This window comes from Equus asinus, chromosome 2, assembly GCF_041296235.1.
Source record: "Equus asinus isolate D_3611 breed Donkey chromosome 2, EquAss-T2T_v2, whole genome shotgun sequence".
In the NCBI taxonomy this organism is placed as follows: domain Eukaryota; kingdom Metazoa; phylum Chordata; class Mammalia; order Perissodactyla; family Equidae; genus Equus; species Equus asinus.
The window spans coordinates 18,381,097-18,399,946 of NC_091791.1; the positions used below are offsets into that span (position 1 = coordinate 18,381,097).

The 18,850-nt window shown below is 45.4% G+C and overlaps 1 long non-coding RNA gene across 1 annotated transcript in view; it reads right to left on the reverse strand.

Annotated features, from left to right (window-relative positions):
- Positions 1–5,538: 5,538 nt before the first annotated feature.
- LOC139044589 (uncharacterized) overlaps positions 5,539–18,850 on the reverse strand; it is a 60,392-nt gene continuing 47,080 nt past the window's right edge. Inside the window, exon 3 of the long non-coding RNA XR_011501654.1 lies at positions 5,539–9,443. This is a non-coding gene — a long non-coding RNA (uncharacterized lncRNA). The remainder of the gene's footprint in view (positions 9,444–18,850) is intronic.

Sequence of the window (18,850 nt, forward strand, 5' to 3'; positions counted from 1 at the left end):
CTAGTGAGAAGCACATCTTCCTTCGTGTTGGGGAGGATTAAGAGTCCCGACCCGGGATGCTCTCGTCCTCCGCCAGAGACGGGAGAAAAGAGGGCCAGAGCAGAAAGTCCGGATCTCCCCGGTGCACATCCAGCTGTTTCAACAAAATCAGCATTGAACCCAAGTGCCTGTTGGCCAGTGGCCACTTCGGCTGTTGGGCTTAGTTTGTCTGAGAAATGAACGCCAATTTGGCCAGATGTTACGTGGGGGCCAAGGAACTTTGTGGTGCTTTAGACAGTACATCCCCACCAACCTCAGTTTGGGTGTTTTTGGGGGACTTTATCATGCATGGCCCGGCACCAAGGCCAGCATTCAGGTCCCTGTCTTCCACAACCACCCCCCCCCCCGCCACTTCCCCCACCCCACATGCACTCGATGCCTGCACCAATCATTTGGTGTGAAATAGTGGACAGCTTCTGCTATTAAAACTCTTCCTGGTAACTCTCTCACATACCCTATTTGCTCATTCATTCATTCACTTTGCAAGAAACATTTCTTCAGCACCTGCTAAGAGCCAGGGGTTCTGCTGAGTCCTGGGAATACAAGAATGACTGTCCTGCCATCACGGAACTTGCATCCAGTCAGGGAGGGTGGGGTGGGGGGAGGATTAATTAATCACAATTCTAAAACGTGCTGTGCAGGAAAAGTGCAGGGTGTTAGGGCAGGGATTCTGGAAGGCTCTGCCATTTATTAACTGTTGACCTTGGGCAAGTTGGTTAGCTGGGGGCCTCTGTGTAAAGTCCTTGAGATTTTGCATGGGGTGGTTGTGAGGATTAAAGAATTAGCCCCATGTGAGAGAGTCTGACGTATCCTGAATGCCAGATGAAAGCTGCCCGCTCCTGTTAGTACTGTTATACCCCTCACACCCCAGGGGTGCTGTTCCCATAGACCACACGTGCAACTGCTTGTGGCACCTCTGACAGCCTCTCAGAGGCTCAGTTTCCTTATCTGTAAAGAGGAATAATAATACTGATAGCATCACAGGACGGTTGTGAGGATGAAATGAGGCATGGGAAGAGTGTTAGGATTTAGTTTGGTATCTGGTGTTTGTTATTTATTATTAGATCTAGAAGCCATGCTATCAAAGCTAAATAAAAAGGCTTAAATCTGCATTTTAGAGTCATGCGTAAAGCCCCAGGGTGTCCATTAAGATGTGTGGTTGGTTAATTAATGGCCAATTTTCGTCTAGTGACGCCTCCTTTTCCTGCCATCTGAAGAGTTGTTGAGATAGCTGATGCCAACCAAGTGGCAGTGTGCCCAAGCTGCTATCGCCAAGCTTTTAGGATCAGGTCCGTGCCCATCTCTATGGGGCACCAAAAGGATGTGTCCAGCCAGCCAGCCAGTCAGGTCAGCAAAGAGTTGGCAGAGGGAGGGAGGAGGGGAGGCCACTCCCTTTGTGGAGTGATTTCCACTGTGGCAGCTACTAGGCCTCATGTCATCCTCAGGGCAGCCCTGTGACAGAGACCCTTGTATGAGCACCCCTATTTTGCAGATTAGGAAGTGGAGTCCAAAGATCACACAGCAAATATGTGCCACGGCTGGGCTTAAACCCAGGTTAGTCTGGCTCCAAATCCTGAAGGCTGTCTTGAGAGGTTTAATGGAATTAACTAGAATGTTCCTGCTTAGCTTGTCCCCAGGCCAACAAGAAGCACTTAAATATTTGTTGAATTGGGCCAATGGGCCAATTCAGTCCAAATGGGCCATCTATTGGCCTCTAATGTAGACAAACATAGGATGCCAGAAAATTATTACACAGCCATTCCTGTAGCTTACGTGATGCTGTTAGCTGTGTCCAGCTCACCCTCAACTGCCGCAAGGTGAGCTGACTGGGGTGGGGAGACTGCCTACCTGTGAGACAGGGCATCCCTGAGAACGTGGGACTCCTTCTGTCATTATGGCTGTCTCATTTGACCTCTAGGAAGAAGATCTCATTGTCCCAAGACAATCAGGGATGAAGTTAACCGTGTTCAGACTCTGCGGGGAAAGGCCATGTTTAGGTCCCCCGGGGAAAAGGGAAACAGCAGTGTCTCCAAAGATCTCCCTCCACCTGACTAGGACAACAGTGACATCCAGTGACCTGCAGGACTGGGGATAGTGAAAACAGCCCAGAGGATGGATCGCAGCTTAGCCCACGCACTACGACTGTGCTGCCACTGTGCTCTTCTGCCACCTTGGTCTTTAGGACGTCGTGGCAGAGCATGGATTAAAGTGTTTTTCAGATAAGAGGAAAAATGTTGTTGCCAGAATGTTTGAGGATTGAGAGTTTGGGTCCAGTGGGATGTCAAGCACGATGCAAAAAGCTAACCTTTTTTTCTCAACACTCATTTGGCAAGTTGTAGTGGACATCTGATGTTTCTGCTGCCTGGAGTCCATTCTCCCTTCTTCCCATAATAGCATCCTGGGTTTTCCTGTCGGGGGCCACCCCTTTCCCACTCAAGTCTTCTGGTTTGAGTGAGGCTGACTCCATTCACCAGCTCTGGGGATGGGCACATGACCCTGGCTGAACAGTCCAAGCACTTTATACACTGGAAGAGTGATTGTTTCAGAGGCGGTTGTGTATCCTCAGCCAGACCTAAAGAGAGTCAATCCTGAGGTTTTGCTGGATTTGGGGCACAACACATTCTCTTTCTGCAGGGGCTGCTAAGCTAGGAGCCCAACAGCCTAGAAATGCTGCTGGCTAAGTTGCCCCATATAGGGAGAGCCTCCCAAAACTGAAGCCAGCCCAGAGGAAAGCAGAGAGATGTTGAGACAAAGATTCTTGGTGACATCTTTTGAGCCGCTGGATTTAACCGTGGACTTTCCAGTTATGCGAGTTAATATATTTCCTTCGGTGCTTTTGCAAATTTAAGTTGAGTTATTTCCTCTTAAACCTGAAAGCATCTTGTCTAATGTAGAAACACTCCCAAAATACATCAGCAAGTTGGGTGCTAAGAATACAATGGAGATTTCATTTGAAATGTATTTGACGCTCAAGATCAGTCATGATTATTTTGTGTTGTAGATATTAAAGATGTAAGAGAAACTGAGCTATGCCCACATCATATGGTAAAAAAAATAAACAAAACTGAACGAATACACTCCACGTTATCCAATAAATCCCAGAGATCTGCTTCTCCGGAACCAGAAAGGTCCAAGTTGGAATTCTAGCTCTGCCAGTTACCTTGGACAACTGTCCTGACTGTCACGATCCTCAGTTTTCTCATCTGCAATATGGTGACAACAATAGTAGCTACATTATTGGGTTGTTATGGAGGATCATCTGAAATAATAAGACTATCCAGGCTTATAACAGTCCTATGAGGTAGGTACCGAGGGACACAACGATTAAATAATTTGTTCAAGATGAGCCAAGTAGCAAGTTGCAGAGCCAAGATTTGAACCTGGGCAGTGTGGCTCAGAGCTTCCACTTTGGACCATCATGTTTACCAGCTCTAGAAGCTAAGAGAGGTTGCATAACTTGCCCAGGGTTGCAGCTCATAATATCATACAAAAGTGCTTGTCATGGGGCCTAATACATAGTAAATCTCAACAAATGTTAAGAACACAGAGAAAGGAGCATTTTAACGAGCTGGTTACACGTCAGGGCGGGGCCATGTCTGCAGTAATGGAGGGATGCAGAAGCTGGATTTGGGAGAGCCAGTTTTAGACTCTATCACTAACTGGACACATGACGTTAGACAAGTCACTTGCTTCTCTGGTCTTTGGTTTCTCATACATAAATCGAGAGGATTGGAATTATTGTTCTCTGAAAGCCTGCTCCCTGTAACCATCTACTGGTCCAGGGTTTGGAGCCATTTCTCACAACCAAGGTAACTAAGGCAATGAGAACTGGACTTGGCAAGGGTTTTTAGGCCAAGTGGCTGGATTAGAGGTGCCAGTACCCCTGCCTGTCAGCCTGAATGTGTGGGTCCAGGGCTTCATCTTTCACGCTCTGCACTGCTTCCAGCTCTTCTCTTCCCAGTTTTCTATCTTTGTCTAACCTGGTGCATTTCCAAGATCAAGGAAGAAAAATGTGACCAAAATTGGCCATCTCTGAACCAGAGCAAAGGAAGGCCAGGCCTGGCCCTCTGCCTCCTCGCATATTGAATCCATGACCAACTCCCAGCCCCTTCTCTGATCATTTGAAAGGCTTTTATCACATCTGAAAATGCCTCCCAAATGGCAACAAACTCTCCCAGGAAAAAATAAGTGTTTTGATGAGTTAAGTGTAAATGAATCAAAACCATATGGATTAAATTTCCCCTGCCACACACTCAGAATTGACCATTAAGCAAGTGCTTTGGGACAATACAGACTGCCGTGGGAGGGGTGGAGAGCCTGGGATCTGACTTGGAACTTCCTCTCTGCTCCTTAGCAACAGGGTCTTTTGTTCCGTGGTATGCACCCCCCCAAAGTCGCAGACCCCCTGACTACACTCAGTTTCTAACAAATGAACAGATAATCTTAGGCTGGAACTTAATGAGATCTTGGAGAAAAAATTCAAGTAACCAAGGGCATCTTGCTTTGGCTGCTTTGGCTGAGACAGTCTCTGTTTGAAAGGTGGTAGACTTGTTCGAGGTTATAAACGACCTTGAACAGTCCCTTTGTTCATTCGCTCAAAGAACATTTGTTGAGCACCTAATTTGTGTCGGGAGCTGCGAAGTTATGGGAGGCAAAGAGGAATAGAGCAGAGTCTTGGCTTCTGTGCTCTCTTCCTCTGTCGTGATGTCATTTGCCCCGCTGCTCCTTCTCAGTGGGTCTCCCTTGCTTCAGGGACACCAAGCTCTCTGTTGAGGGGCTGTCAGACCAGTTTGGGAGTACGTTTTCAAGGGTTTGGATGAGGTTGGGAACCTACTGGATGTAGTTTATCTACTCTTACCCCCCACGAACGCACTGCTTGTTCACCAGACCCAATCTTCTCCTACTGGAACATCAAGGCAGGCTCCTAAATTGGCCATCTTGTTTGTCCCCTTCCAATCTATCCTCCACCCAGCCACCAGAACAATCTGTGCAGAATCGCATCTGACCACATCATTCTACTGTTCAGAGAGTCACGGCTCCTAAGTGTCCAATCAGTCAAATCCCAGCTCCAGAGCATGGTAGACAAGACCCTCTCCAGGACTTGGCTCCTACTGACTCTCAACCCTCTTTGCTCATCCCTCTCCGCTTTATACTTCATACTCTGGCAACACCAAAGTGCCTGTAGCTTCCACTACCAGGCATCCCATGATTTCTCGTCTCTCTCCCCTGTTCGTGCAGAATCCTCTTCCATTCTTCTCTGCTGCACTAACTCCAGCTTCTGAGCCACCTCCCTGAACTCTGTTTTGAGGAACACTGGCTCTGTGAGATATTGAAGCTTTTGCTCCATGAAATAAAGGGTCTCGTGGTCAAAAAAGTATGGAAAGCACTGAGTTAGAAAAAAGTTAAATGGGCTTTTCCCTACAGGACTTCTCAGAGCCTTACTATGCGAATGTGCACTGTGCACAAATGACCAAACCTCATTTGATCACAGAATCCCGTTTGTCTCCAATACTCATTACCATCTGCTCTTTCTGGGAACATAGTTGTCCTACTCATTCTACAATCTTGAACACACAAGTTAATCTGTTCATTCAAAAAACGTTTATTGAGTATTTGTGTCAAACTCACACAAATGATGGTTACGAGCAAGCCTATGAAGCTTCTTAAAACCATTTAAAAAAATGTCGGAAACACATATTTGTCAAAGGACTAGTTTCTAGAATATATTTTTAAAACTTTCAAATCCTAACAGCAAAATCCCATATAATCCAATTAGAAAATGGGCAAAAAACATCAACAGATATTTCACCGAAGAGGATATAGATATCAAAGAACACAGGAAAAAATGTTCAACATCATTAGCTGTTAGGTAAATGCAAGTCAAAACCACAATGAGATATCACTATATACCTACCAGAATAGCTAACATAAAAAACAAGGACAATACCAAGTGTTGGAGAGGATATAGAGAAACTAGTTCATTCATTTGTTGCTGGTGAGAATGTAAAAGCATATTGTCATTCTGGAAAATAGTTGACAGTTTCTCATAAAACTAAACATGCAATCACTGTGTGACCCAGCAATTGTACTACTGGGCATTTACCCAGAGAAATGAAAACTTATATTCACACAAAAGCCTGCACACGAGTGTTCATAGAAGCTTTATTCATAATACTGCAAACCTGGAAACAGCCCAGATGTCCTTCAATGAGTGAATGGTTAAACAAACTGTGGTATATCCATACGGCGGAATACTACTCAGCAATAAAAAGAACTAACTGTTGATACATGCAACAACTTGGATAAATTCCCAGAGAATTATGCTGAGTTTAAAAAGTCAATTCCAAAAGGCAATATACCATACGGTTCCATTTACATAACATTTTTGAAATGACAAAACTATATATTATTGTTTGCTAGGGATTTAGGATGGAGGTCAGGGCAAGAGAGAGGTGGGTGTGGTTACAAAAGGGCAACAGGAGAGAGCCTTGTGGTGATGGAAACATTCTGTATCTTGACTGTGGTGGCAGATACAGGAATCTACACGTGATAAAATTGTATAGAACAATATGAATAGAGTTTGTTTTGCAAGATGAAGAGTTCTGGGGATTGATTCCACCACAATAACGCGACCAAACTGTACACTTAAAGATGGTTAAGATGGTAAATTTTATGTTATGTGTATTTTACTATAATTAAAATTATTTTTCAAATGTAAAAACCAAAAACATTCTATAGAATTAAATATGCACACACACACAAACACGCATACAAGCACCAGTAAAACTAAGGAAATCCAAATGAGATCTGTAGATTGTATCAACGTCAATATCCTGGCTGTGATATTGTACAGTGATTGTGCAAGATGTTGCTGTTGGAGGAAACTGGGTAAAGAGTACATGAGCAACAAACTATCTGAAAGAGAAATCAAGAAAGCATCCCATTTACAATAGCACCAAAAACAATAAAACAATGAATTGAACCAAGGAGGTGAAAGGCCTGTACGCTGAAAACAATAAAACACTGATGAAAGAAATGAGGAAAACAGAAATAAATGGAAAGATGTCCTGTGTTCTTGGATTGGAAGAATTAATATTGTTAGAATGTCATGCTACCCAAAGTCATCTACAGATTCAATGCAATTTCCATCAACATTCCAATGGCATTTTTCAAAGAAGCAGAAAAAGTATCCTAAAATTTGTATGGAACCACAAAAGACTCTGAATAGCCAAAGCAAGCTTGAGGAAGAAGAAAGCTGGAGGCATCGTACTTCATGTTTTAAACTGTATCACAAAGCTATATTAATCAAAACAGTACGGTACTGGCATAAAAACAGGCATGTAGATCGATAGAACAGAATAGAGAGCCCAGAAATAAACTCAGGCATATATGATCAAGAACTCTTCGACAAGGGAGTCAAGAACACACAGTGGGGAAAGGAGAGTCTGCTCAATAAATGGTGTTGGGAGAGCTGGATGTCCATATGCAGAAGAACAAAACTGGATCCCTGTCTTACACCACTCACAAAAATAACTCAAAATGATTGAAGACTTAAATGTAAGACCTGAAACAACAAAACTCCCAGAAGAAAACACTGGGGAAAAGCTCCTTGACATTGGTCTTGGCGATGAATTTTTTGGATAGGAGACCAAAAACACAGGCAACAAAGGTTAAAATAAACAAATGGGATTACATTGACCTAAAAAGCTACACAGCAAAGGAAATAATAAACAAATTGAAAGGCCACCTACGGAATGGGAGAAAATATTTGTAAACAATACATCTGATAATATATCCAAAATATATAAAGAACTCCTGCAACTCAATAGCAAAAATAATCCAATTAAAAACTAAGCAGAGGACCTGAATAGACATTTTCCAAAGAAGACATACAGAGGGCCAACAGGAACATGACAAAGTGTTCAACATCACTAATCATCAGGGACATGCAAATCAAAACCACAATGAGATAGCACCATACACATGTAGCATGGCTAATATCAAAAAGGCAAGAGATAACAAATGTTGGCAAGGCTGTGGAGAAAAGGCAACCCTTGTGCACCGTTGGTGGGAATGTAAATTGGTGCAGCCACTGTGGAAAACAATATAGCAGTTCTTCGAAAAATTTAAAATAGAACCACCATATGATCCAGCCTTCCCACTCCTGAGTATATATCCGAAGGAAACAAAATCAGCATCTCACGGAGACATCTGCACTCCCATGTTCAAGGCAGCATTCCTCACGATAGCCAAGATATGGAAAGAACCTAAATGTCTTTGATAGATGAATGGATAAAGAAAATTGAAATACGTATAATAGAATATTATTCAGCCATAGCAAAGAAGGAAATTCTGACGTTTATTACAACATGGATGAGCCTGGAGGGCATTACGCTAAGTGAAATAAGCCAGAAAGAGAAAGACAAATACTGTATGATATCACCTATATGTGGAATCTGGACAAACAAAAAAATCAGTTTCTCAGAACAGAGTCTAGAATGGCGGATGTCAGGGGCTGAGGGGAGAGGGAAATGGGGGGATCTAGGTCAAAGTGCACAAACTTTCAGTTATAAGATGAGTAAGTGCTGAGGGTCTAATGTACAGCATGGTGACTATATAGTTACTCACACGGTGCTATATCCTTGAAACGTGCCGAGTGTAGATTTTAAGAATTCTCACCACACACCAAAAGTTAACCATATGAGGCGATAGATGTGTTACTTATCTTGATCTTCATAATCATTCCACGATGTATATCAAATCATCATATCATCCACTTTAAATACATACAATTGTATTTGTCAATTATTCCTCTATAAAGTTGGGGGGTGGGGAAAGGATACTTGAAATCTCTCTGTATTATTTGTTTAATCAAAAAAAATTGCTGTCATAAACCAAACAACTTCTACCACCTTTTATATCATCTTCTGAGGACATTGTTATTTTTTTAACATCATCTTCTAAGGACATTGCTTTCTTGAGAAAGACTCTGGTGCACTTTTTATCACGAACTCTTTGTTCTGACTCTTAGGGTCACAGGATAAGTTTTATATCTTAATATAAGCCATATAAATTCACAATGATTACAAATTATGTATGTATGTAGTATGCATACATGCATATTACCGTGGCAGGCTATATTAGCGCATAGTGTTGGACCCAAGACCATGAGCAGTGCAGCACAGAGCCACAAGCAAAATGGTATTTTCCCAGGACATGACTGTGACTCTGCTTGATTACACGGGAAGCCGGGGCGGAAGAAGGAAGTAGATGTGTGACTCCTGGTGGTATCTCTTGTCTTGTGAGGTGGCTGATGAAGCAACGTGGTGTTTCCCAGATGAAGCTGTCAGTTTCAACTTGAAGTTTCAGAGCCACTTGTGATCTGGGAACACTCAAACTGAAATCTGTGAGGAGTAGGTTGTGGTTATAAAGACAGCACATCAAAGCAAATTTGTATAATTACTTCTAGTTTTCCCAAGGAGAAGAATGGTGGGGGAGAAATGAGTGAACCGAGCTAGAGGCACCCTGAGAGCTCAGGGAGTCTGTCCTCAGCTTAGGGCCTTACCTGAGAGACTGAAAACACAAACACACGATGGCCAGACCATGTATAAAAACAGAACTCTGACGCACAACCAGCAGCAACCTCCACCTACAATAACCAGCCCAGGAAGCTGGTCTGCTATAGGTCAGACGTGCAGAAAGTCAGGCCACTATCTCTAGTGACAACCCAGGAAGCTACACAAGAACTTTTGTAAGAGTCAGCCCCAAAGAGCCAGGACTCGATTAATAACTGACAACTTCCCTAATTTGTGTCGCTGTTTCCAACTTAGGACCAAACAGAGAAAGCTAAATATGTACCCCTAACCAACCACACAGGACACCCCACTTCTACTTAACCTGCCTCCAGCTTCCCCAGGCCAACAGCCTCCCATCAGGACATACCTGAAGCTTTCTTTTGTTCACCATAAAGCTTTCCCCCACCTCTGCCTTCCTTTGAGTGTCTGCCAAAACGCAAGTGATGGGGCTGCCTCCCCTGCTGTAGCAAGCTCAGAACAAATAGCCTTTGCTTTTCTCATTGGTTAGTCTTTGTTTATTTCCACACACCTTTCTAGATATTTGTGGCATAAACCATTCCAAGCAACCAATGGTATTGCCCACTTCTCCGATCCTGTCTCCTGTAGCACCCGCTGGCGAACGGGTGACTGTCAGCTGCTCCCTCCTCTTTGCCTTACAGTTGGAGGATCCTTCACTGATTCCATCCCTGGTGTGTGCCATGATGGTCTCCTGAGATCTAGAGCAGGCCTGACGGTCACCTCTAAGATGCACTGGTAGGGCATGAATGGTTATTTATGGCCGGCGTCCATTCTGATTGCTTGATGCTCTTGCCTCAATTCAGCACCATGTCTCTTAACTCAAAACTTTCATGGAGAATGAGGAGTTGTGGGCTGGTTTCTAATCCCAGCATTAACTAGCAGGGCAAGCCACATCCCTTCCTTGGTCCTGTCTCTGCTGCTGTAATATGAGGACTGGACTGAATAATAGTTGAGGTTCCTCCTGTATCTCACCCAGCTGAATCTTCTCTCCATCGCATCCCAACCCTCATGCTGGACATTACAGAAATCTCAAAAGAATCACTCCCGACGGGCTCACCCTTCGCAGAAGGAGGGTGAATTGAGCTAGTGGCATTTCCACTGCCTGGCCAAAAAGAGGGAGAGCCAGCGCAGAATCAAGTCCCTGTTTTCTTCCACTAGATCCCTCGCTCCAAATGGTACCATTCGGGCACCACCACTTCTTGAGTTGCCACACCCTTCGTTATAATTCACACTCACAGACTTGATTCCCCTGGGAGCATGTTTTTAAAATTGAATGAATTCAGAGTTCACATGTGTTGCCCGAATGCAACATTGTGTAATACCTTTTTTTTTCTTCTGATTGACCAAACCACTGCCCTCTTTAGAAACCCACTCTCACTGAGTGGAATGAAAAACAAAACAAAATCATCCTCACTCCCCCTTAGAGGCCTAAGTCCTGGTGCGCCGGAGCAGAGGAGAGGTTGTTGCCTCTTAAGTTCAGCAATAAAAATGACTTTCTCCTTTCAGCTGCTGTTCCCTGATGTGACGCTGTGATCAGTATCAAATGCTCGGTAGCAAGGATTTCTGTAGAGCCTTCTCAGCTAAAATAGATTTCACCTGCCCACTGCTTTTTGTGCGGGAACAATGGTCGTAACAATAAGGAGCTGCTGTATTGTTCATGCATGAATAGTCCCGATTCTAGATGTTTGCTGTTGGGCCCTGCAGATTACCCGCAAGGACTGTCCGGCTCCCTCCGTTGAGAAAGGTTATGCCACAGGCGAGCAGTGCAGGCTGTTTCATGGTAATGAATCAACAGGGGCCTGCAATTAATGAAGTCGTATTTCAGAATGGTAGGGAGTCACCTCTTGAAAGAGGGGCTGTTTTCTCCTCAGCATAATTGCACAGCCCGGGGTGCCTCCAGTTTGAATGGGTCCACTTCGTGTGTGAGCTGGGGTTGGGGGCTGGTGGGAAGGGGCAGAGGGTGACAAGCAAGGTGGCTTTGGGGGCTTACTTGGCCAAGCCCTGGGGGAAATGAAACCCATATGTGTGGTTATTAGCATGTGGCTCAGAACCAGGTGAACAACAGAGGCAAGCTGGAAGGGCAGGAGCGTATCCTGAGTTTCCCATCCCCAGTTTTTCAAATGGGCAAAATCTTAGTGCTCAGGGATTCCTGCCATGTGGCTGCAGATTGAGTCTCCAAGAACCCATGGCTAGTGGACGATGGTGCCGCCAGAAAATAAACCACAGTCTTCGGATCCAACACATCTGATTTTCAATCATTGCACTGCCATTTACCACCGGTGTGACCTTAGGCAAACCGCTTAACCTCTCTGAGCATCCTGTGTCTCATCTGTCAAACAGGGATATCATCCCCTCCCTGCAGGGCTCTTGCAAAGAAAATATGTCTGCCTGGTAGGGACTCAATAAATGGATGTGGCAGATGTTGGTCATTTACCAATATCTATGCTTCCTTTCTTCCTGACCCACAGAATCCCAATTTTCTTCAGGGCGACAGTATATTCAGCCAGGAAAATCTTGACTTCCCTGTGACCTTTGTAGTTGAGGAGGCTGTATGTCAATCAAAAGTGGACGTCTGCTGGGTAGGGCTTCCTGGAAAGCTATTGTTTTCTTGATGAAAAAGAAGTCAGACTTCACAAAGCTTTTGCCTTTTTCCCTGCCCTCTTCTTCCTTTCTGGAATGCAGTCGCCATGCCAGGAGGTGTGGGAGCCACCATCTTGCAACCATGAGGACAGACTCCACACATGCTAAGGGGAGTGGGACGGAAGGATAGAGGTTGGCAGCGGCATTGACGAAGCTGTGGAGCAGCTGTTCCAGTCCTTGAGTGCCTCCCTCTGCGCCTCTTGTCAGGAGAGAACAATAAATCCCCCGAGCGTTTAAGGCACTGTTACCTGAGCTTTCTCTTACATGCAATGGAGCACCATCTCTACATGACACCTGGTGAGGGTTATTTCCTCGGGCTGGCAAAACAAGCCCTTGGGAACGTCCTTGGAGACTGACGAAAGTAAGGAGGAGGAATGCACTGGGAGACGCACCACCTAGTCTTTGATATCTGGGGACCTCACTCCCTTCCTCTTTATCCGTCAACCTACACACCTGAGCTTCTTATTTACATGGGCTTCCTTGCTTATTATTAAGTCAGGGCTTCCGGGGAAGTGGAGTTAAATTAAGGGAGATCAGAGGCAAAGATAGCCACAGCTACTATATAAATACCTGTCTGTATCATATAAGATATTGGAGTTAATCAACTCAAAGAACAAAGGCAGTGCCCCACGAAAAAACTGCCTGCCCAAGCTGGCTCCAGCAGCCCTGCTGAGCACAGGAAGTAAATATGGGAACCAAGAGGCCAAAAACAATCATGGTAATAAGATTTTAAAAGCTTCATCCCTAATAAAGAAGCATTTGCTGAATTCTCATCCTGGGGAGAAATAGCCAAGAGTATTGGGCTTCTCCAAAGGAACTTGGTGGGAACCTGGGAGAAGTGTGGGATGCCTGAGCTAAGGTTGGGATGGGGCCCCGGGACCCAGTGGGAGACTTAGGAGGGAGCCTTTTATTGACCTTTGAAGGTCAAGCTCCTGGCCCCCAGCTCTGGGCAGTGTGGCTTCAAGGCTGCCTCTCCAGGAGGACAGTGGAGTAAAATGAGTCGCAAATGAGCTAATCACCATTAATGTTTCGGCTGAAACTGCCAGTCTGACATCTCTCCTAATGGCTGACAAATGTCAGGGTGACTTGTGTGCTTTTTTTGTTAATTGAATTGGTTAATTAGGTCCCAGAGGCCTAACTGCTAATTGTGAGCTACAGCCTAATATGAGCTTAAAAAAAAAAAAAGATCCAAGGCAGTTAAAACAAAAGAGAAAACACACACACACCCCCCCCCACACACACACCCCAACTTCTTTGTGTTCTTCAGTCTGTACTGTTACCTTCTCAATTTTTGACCTGCCACATGTTCCTACCTTCTTGATGTGTTCAAAAAAAAAGCAAAAAGAGGGCAAGAAAAGCTCCAATTCTGTCTTTTTCCATGAGGAGCATCTGCTCAATCAGTGCCTCGTTCATTAATTTTCTGCCAATTAGCAAGAAAAAAAAGGTAGGCGGGGGAGGGGGAGAAAAAAGTCCAGATTTGCAGCCCAATGCAGTACTTTGTGAAGACGAGGTTTCTAAAAGCTAGGCATCGCCTCCTGTTTGGGGAAAGAGGCAGTGCCAGCCTACCCGACCCAGCAGCAACTTGTTGATGTGCAAGAAAACTTTTCCCAGCACTTCACAGAACAGGCCCCAGACACAGAGCAGTCTATACTCTCCCTTCCTCGAAGGTAAATCAAGCGTCTTTCTGCTCACGGAGGATTCTAGAAATTTAGTGCTGAAGCTGAGTGTCTCCAAGAAGGATCTCCCAGCTCTCAACCACATGTTCCTGGCGTCGTCTTCAGTTTTCGTTTCCAATTATGGGAGAACATTGAAGCAAGTTGAAGGTTGCAGCTTCGTACCTCCAGTTCACACTGCGTCGGGGATCTGATAAACTCATCAGTATTCTTTGGTTGGTGTGGGAGGAGGGATGGCAGGGTCAAGGGGGGAAACTGAGGTAGAGGGGAGGAAAAGGAGAAGAATTCAAAGGACCTTTGTGGCAGAATCAGATTTTTCCAGCCCCCGAGGTTCTGGCGGAGATATTTGGACAGGGGTAAGCTGCCCAGAACAGCGCTCCCTACCCTCAGAGCCTGGGGCTAGCAGAGTCTGGGAGTCTGGAAACATGCGGCCAGAAGCCTGGGGACTTGAAGAATGCATGTGACTCAGACACGCTTGTCTTCTCCTGACAGATTTAGAGGAACTTGACTCACACTCCCAGTTCCACAGTCTGCCCTCCCACCTCAGCCACCAAGTCTAGAGCCTTCCTCCCACTTTCTTCCAACTCCTAGTCTTTGCCCCTTTGCAAAGTCCTGTGCCTCTGCTCCTGGGGGCAATGCCTCAGGTTGGCCCCACGCCAGCTTTTAGCCCTTTGCTGTTCCCAAGGCCTCCAATCATAAAGGTTCTAACTTTCCTGATGACTTGAGAGGGAGGAACCACAACCCACACAGAGCCTTCTACCTGGCTCTCCCTCCAACGTCCCAGCACCTTTCATCGCCCCTCTCCCCACCTCCTTCCAAGATCCCCCAGAATTTAGACTGCCACACCTGATGGCCAGTTGACAGTCACTGAGACATGTGCACAAAAGCTCAGTTAAAAGAAAAGCTGCATGTTTTACAGGGAGTCCACTTGAATCTCTGTAATTTTTTTTTTTTTTTTTTTTTTGGTGAGGAAGATTCGCCCTGAGCTAACATCCATTGCCAAGCTTCCTCTTTTTTTTTCCTTGAGGAAGATTAGCCCTGAGCTAACATCTGTGCCTGTCTTCCTCTACTTTGTATGTGGGATGCCTCCACATGATGGCTGATGAGTGGCGTAGGTCCATAGCCGGGATCTGAACTCGCAAACCCGGGCCACCAAAGCAGAGCATGTGGAAGATTAACCACTCGGCTATGGGGCCGGCCTCCAAGTTTCTGCATTTTTGACTAGCAAGTGTGTGTGTGTGTGTGTGTGTGTGTGTGTGTACGTGTGCCAGCCAGCATTAAAATAACCCTGACTGCTTGTGGGTTCACCCTAAGCAAAACACCTCTGAAAGGTTTTCAGGAAATCCTGGCAAAAATGCATGAGGACAGTCGGTAAGGTTGATTATGCTGGCAACACGTGACGGTGGCAGGCAGGGTAGCACACTGGTCAAGACCATGGCTCTGTGCCCTGATGACCAAGGTCCAAATCCGGGTCCTGACACTTGCTAGTTGTGCAACCTTAGACCAGTTACTTCAACATTTTTGAAACTCATGTTTTCAACTCCGAAATGCAAATAGTAATGGTACCTGTCTTCTGGGTAGCTGTTGGGAGTAAATGAGATGGGGAGCGTCCGCGGTTAGCACAGTGCCTGGCATGCACGGATTACTCAAGAGGCATTAGCTACTCTACTTCCCTTCCTCTCTTAATCTAGTCTCTTAAAGTCTAAAGTCCACAGGAACATCAGCTACCCTAGGAACTTATCGTCAGGATCTTTCACTTGGTTTGCTTTGCTTATGTTTAAATTATTCTCGAATTTCCCTTACACATTTGGTAGAGTGGCTTCCGCTGTTCTTTCTTTAAGAGACAAGAGTTTTTATGACTCTTAAACCCAGAGAGATATCAAAATTCTCTTCAGATTTGCTTTGGCACTGCTCTGTTCTCATGGGACTCATGTAAGGCTCAAAGGAGAGGCGAGGGGTGGAGAAAAGGGTCGTTATGTTTCCTAAGAAGTTGAATGGTCTCCCCATCATACGATTCACACCATCCAGCTCTTTCTACAGAATCCCGTCTTGCAAGGCCCTGCCTCCTATGCTCTCTGAGTGGAGAGGAGCTATTGAAGCGGCAGTTCTCAGAGCAGGGAGCCCAGGGGTCTTTGGGTGACCCCATTCCTTTCTGCTAGAGAACCCCCGCAATTAGTCCCACATTTCGATTGTTTCATCTTCAGCCAAAAGGGAAGATAATTTGACCACCCTAGAGGTAGGGTGCCCAGGACTGAGGGGCTCTTGGGACACAGGTCTCTCAGGACACAAAGGAGGAAAGTCTCAGACAAATCGGGAGGAGGTGGTCACCCTCCTGGAAGGCAGATTCTTAGCTGTTTGTTTAGGAAAGTCATTGCAGTTGCGGGAGGCGTGAATCCTAAACCACCTAGCACATTCATAAACTCAGGAAAAATCCAGGGCTCTCAGTGCATCGGCCGATGCTAAATGTGTATCTGTGGCTTTGAGGCTGTAATGGCAGAAGTCGTAGAAACACAGAATTTCTCAGTCTTGCAGAACATGGGCTATGGGACTCACCCCCTTGGAAGTTGTAATCCCATATGGGAACTTTTGAAACTGAAGTCCTGAATTAACCAAGCCGCTCCCCACAGATTATATTATGGAAAACAGAGAGGGAGAATGAGATGTTTAAGTGACAATAAAACAAAAACAAAAAACCCATAGGGGCCTTATGGACATGGCCCACCAGAGGCACTTCCAGAGGGAAGTCCGCCACGTTCTCACACTCGGACACCCGCACCTTCTCCAGTGGGGCAACTTTCCAGCCCTGGCTTGAAGTGAAATGGCTGAACGTGCTTCCTTCAGATTTGCAAAGAATACTGCAAAAAGGACGGAGGTTTACATCTCTCCACAGAAGGAACGAGAGAAAACAAAAGTTAGGGGAGAGAACTAACATACCCTGGTCCATGGAGCACACAATATTTTCATTTAATTCTCAGAGAGTCTTGAGAGGTTGGTGTTATGATTCAGATTTCACAGCTGAGGAAAGCAGGGCTCAGGAAGGAAGGAAGCTTTCTGAGTTTACTCAGCTAAGAAGTGGCAGACCTGGGAATAATAATAATGATAATTTAATAAAAATAGCCAACATAATGGAGCAACAGTTAATATGCACTAAGTGTTTCTTAGGTTCAGATACTCAGCTACATACACTCCTTAGTGCTCAATCCCATTGAGTCCTGAAACAGCCTTCCAGGTTGGTACCGCGATTAAGCCCATTTATCATATGGGTAGACTGAGGATTAGAGAGATTGTATAAACTGCTGGGGGACACCCAGCCACTATGTGGCAGAATTGGAGTTTGAACCTATGGCTCTCTGGCTCGGTATACCACTGCACAGTACGTTTGGCCCTTCACAGTTTACAAAAACATTTTTGTACATGTTATCAAATTTAACCGCTGAGACTGGTATTTTCTAGACTTAAAAAGGGAGGCCAAGAGTGCTTCTGACTTGTCCCAAATCATACGGCTTTTAAGTATGGGAGCCTGGCAGAAAATTGACTCTAAGTCCAGTACCCCAGGAGAACTGTGGCCCTGTGTGTCACAGGGAAAAAGATATTCTTCCTAAATGGTGACCTTCCCCTCTTGTCACAATAGGAAGCTTCTTCGGTAACCAGATCAACCCCGTAAGGCATTGCTGAGTGACTCAGAATGAGATGAAGATGGCAAGGATGAGCGAGACAGAGCCTCTGCCCACGGCAGCCTCCTGCCCAGCCCGTGCAGAAAGGCCCGCGTCTTGCCTGTGCGTGGAATATTGACCCGGCGGTATTGATGCACTGCCTGCCGAGCCGCCTTTCCTTATTGATAACCAATGGCAGCGCCAAAAGTTCAAACACTGCTGGGCGGCTTTCATGTTTGTAAACAGCATTGATGTACATAAATAAGGGCCCATCAGACTGCAGGATTAACCAAGGACGGAGGCAGAACATTTGGGAGATTAAATCCGGAAGCAGCTAATTAAAATCAGAGCTGGGAACGAAGCTGTAAATGGTGGCCAATTAATGTAAATGCCTTCCAATCCTGGACACCCCGGTACCCCAACCCAGGTTTGCCCGAGCTGGCAGCCCGTAATGCTGCCTCCTTCTCCTTAGGATAAAACTGGTCCATCATTCTCCTCGGTTTGCCCCACAGAGCCTCGTAGGCCAACTACCCCACAGTAAGTTCCAGAAAAGCAGCACTGTCTGAGAAGACATGGCCTGTGGGAGAAGACAGACATCTGACTTTACCTCTTTGACCCAGGATGTTCTGATGCATCCTGGAAAACAAATGCTTAAACTTACAATTAAAAAAAAAATTATTAACAAGAAATGTGAAAATAGCAACACTTCTCCTCAACTCCAAGAGGGTGAGTTTCAAGGACAAGATTGGGCCCAGAGAAAGAGGAAGATCAAGGCTGTCACTTGTCTTCATTACTTGCTAGTTGAAGGCAAAGTGTTTGCATTATCATGCCTCAATATCAACAGGGCCATGTCGAAATGTCCCCTGACCCAAAACAGCCCTGTCCCAAGGTAGCACTTCACTGCTGAGGCGACTAGGTGTATGAGGGCAGCAGCCAGTTGCAGTTGCAATACAGAACCTCTTGCCCAACTTGTTACGCAGGGAAACATCTCGAGAGCTGTAATAATAAAGAGCTAACTCATGCTTTTGTTGGTGTCACACTTTCTCCTTTTCACCATCCTTAGAGGGGCTTCCTTCAAAGCCGATAAAAACAATAGCCAACATTTATTCAGCACGTGCTGTGTGCCAGGCATGATCTTAAGCACTTTACGTGCATGAGCTCATTTAATTTTCAGAAAAACCCCAAGAGAGGGAGCTGAGGCAGAAATAGATGATGTTATTGCCACAGTGGCTTAGTTTCCCCAAGCAATCTT